This window comes from Tupaia chinensis, unplaced genomic scaffold, assembly GCF_000334495.1.
Source record: "Tupaia chinensis unplaced genomic scaffold, TupChi_1.0 Scaffold141490_1, whole genome shotgun sequence".
Taxonomy (NCBI): Eukaryota; Metazoa; Chordata; class Mammalia; order Scandentia; family Tupaiidae; genus Tupaia; species Tupaia belangeri.
This window is the reverse complement of record NW_006201352.1, coordinates 2,952,472-2,954,993: the sequence shown is the minus strand read 5'-3', so window position 1 is coordinate 2,954,993 and position 2,522 is coordinate 2,952,472. Positions and strand designations below refer to the sequence as shown.

At 54.6% G+C, this 2,522-nt stretch overlaps 1 protein-coding gene across 1 annotated transcript in view; it reads left to right on the top strand.

The window, feature by feature from the left end:
* Window positions 1–2,522, top strand: part of CUNH4orf50 (chromosome unknown C4orf50 homolog) — a 72,185-nt gene that overhangs the window by 20,965 nt on the left and 48,698 nt on the right. The gene's annotated exons all lie outside the window — the stretch shown is intronic.

The following is a 2,522-nucleotide window of genomic DNA, read 5'->3' as shown; positions in this document are numbered from 1 at the left end:
AATTTTTTTTTCCTATGTTTGTCCCTCTGCCCTGTCTCACTCTCCCATTACAATATCCCTGCTATATACAGTTGTCTTCCAGAAGAGTTACTGAAAAAGTGATACATACAAGTAAAGGGAGAGAGGCCACGAGTTCCAACCATCAGCTCATAAAGTTTTTGGCAATAGGGAGCATAAACTCCACTCAGGGTTGGATTAAGGGAGGGTCTCCTGCAGATCCACAAGTGTAGGTGAGTCTCCAGGGAGTGCAGTTTCAGGAAAGCAGTTCTGGTACGCAGGGATGATTATCAGCTGATGCGGCACAGCAGTCATCTTGTAGTTACCAGGAATGGTGTTGTGGGGATCTGCAGTGTGAGTTGTCCTTGGGTATCTGGCTTCCTTAAGAATGGCAGAGTAGTTCTTGTTTTCCCCTGAGGTAATGCAGGGCTGGTAGCTATCATCTTCTCAAGTTGAAAGTTCTTCAACCTTGTTTTCGGCCTCCGGGACATCCAGCCCAGGGCAGATTTTTTTTGGAGAGGTTTTCGCTATAGGGTGCGTGCGCTTGCCAGACAGAGAGAGACATAGAGACAGAAAGTGAGAAATCACCCCCCAGGGTGGATGGTCACGCCGCAATCCCTTCTCCTCCATTCTCCTCTTGGGATCTTGGGCACGCACGCACACGCGCCCGGCGTGAGTCTTAAGCCACCGGGTCCGGGATGTGAACCTCGGTCGACTATGTGGGAGTCCAGCGACATAGCCATTATGTTAACTGCTGGTTCCCCTCCCAGGGCAGTTTTAACTGCGAGGTATAGCGGTGTTGTATGGGACTTCACCATCAAGCAATATTCTCTCTGTGAAAAATAATGCAATAAACATTTAGGAATCATGCCCTATATCCATGTAAGATTTCCAGGATGAGTCACACACAGACCTGCAGGGTCTGGGATATGATGGAGCGGGAGGACCCGGGGACAAGCAGCGAAGTGCAGTCAGAGAGTAAGGGGTGTAGGCAGCAGTTTCTGCAAGGGGGTAACCAAGCCCTTTCTACAGTACCCTCTCATTTATTACCGACTCACGAAGTGAGTGTGCTCCTGGGGATGACCTATCATGAAGCCCTACTTCCAGATGAAGGGCAGAAGTTCAGAGTGACCCGGGGGGGGGGGCTCGCCAGGGTCCCTTGACTACAGCTTGGCCCAGCCCCCAACTTCTAGCCCTACATCTCTCACCAGAGACATCAGTGTATTGCAGTAAGCTTTGCAGGAGTGCAGGAGTTAGCTTCCGTGCCCTCTGTAGCTGCCACGTACCAAACGGCAGTTTGGCTAACCCCAGTGAGCATCTGCATAGAGAGCCTGTGGTCATTCTGGAAGCTGTCAAAGGCAAGCCCACCCGGTCTATGGAACCCCATCCTCCAGGCACCCCGTAGCAGGGATCACAGAATTCACTCTATCTGGGGAACTGGCAGTTTCCTCCCCAGGAGTTTGACTGCAGTTTTTATCTGCCCCACCCTCCCTCCCCCAGACAAGCTAGCACCCGAAGCCTGCCCAGGCCGGTCCCCAGGTCTCTCCCATGTGCCCTTCGTGCGTTTGGTTGTCTTCTGTAGTTCTCAGTGGAGCCGTGGCAGCAGGCTGGCAGTTGAAAGCAGGCTATAGTGGACGCAGTTGCATGTTTGAGTTACCCTGAAAATGAGTCAAGGACTCCGATTTTCCCCTGGGTCATGAACCTCAGTCCAGCTCCAGGCCCATGGGGCAGGAGGTGGTGGGGCTGAACAGCAAAGGGATGTGTCCTCTGAACAGGCCACCGGCCACATGGAAAAAGGAAAGGCCTTCAGTCAGAAGTGAGGGGCTCGGGATCCTGGCTGCTGTGAACTTTAGCGTGTCAGGTCACTTCCCAGGGTCCTGTGGGGCTCACAACAGCCCCTCCCTCAGGGACATGCTCACAGTAAGGACGCTGCTCTCTGCGGTCCTGACTCAGCAGCCAGGCCAGCTGACCTTTGCAGGTCAGGTTCAAGCACTGACCCGAAGGTGCTGGAAAGCGGGAGCTCTGAGTGCCAAGTCACAGAGGCTGGGGCAGCAGCTGTCTAGAAACTGTGGGGACTGTTCACTGAGCAACTCCCACGTCCCTCCTTGGGCATACCGGTTGATGCGCGTCCAGCCCACGGTCCAAGGATTCCGGGAGCTCGCGGCTTTGCGGGGCCCTGACTAAAGAGGTGAAGAACTCACTCACCTCTCGTGCAAAATTTCAGGGGGCGCCCAAAACTCAGTAATTGAGATAAATAACACGTTGGTGCCCCCAAATGCACCACGGACAAAATCTGGAAATGTTAAAGAAAAACAGGATCCAGTGCGCAGTGGTGTATTCTTCAGGGCTTCCTGACGCCCTCATCCACCGCCAACTTGTAGGTCCAGGAGAAGGAGAGCATGGCCAGGCAGCAACGGTGCGGCGCCTCTGCCGGGCAGTGGGCCTCTTGCTATCCCAGCTGGACACCGCGGCCCCGGCTCCTGCCCCATGCAACCCCGGGCCACCGGGACTGGCAGGGGCCCCTG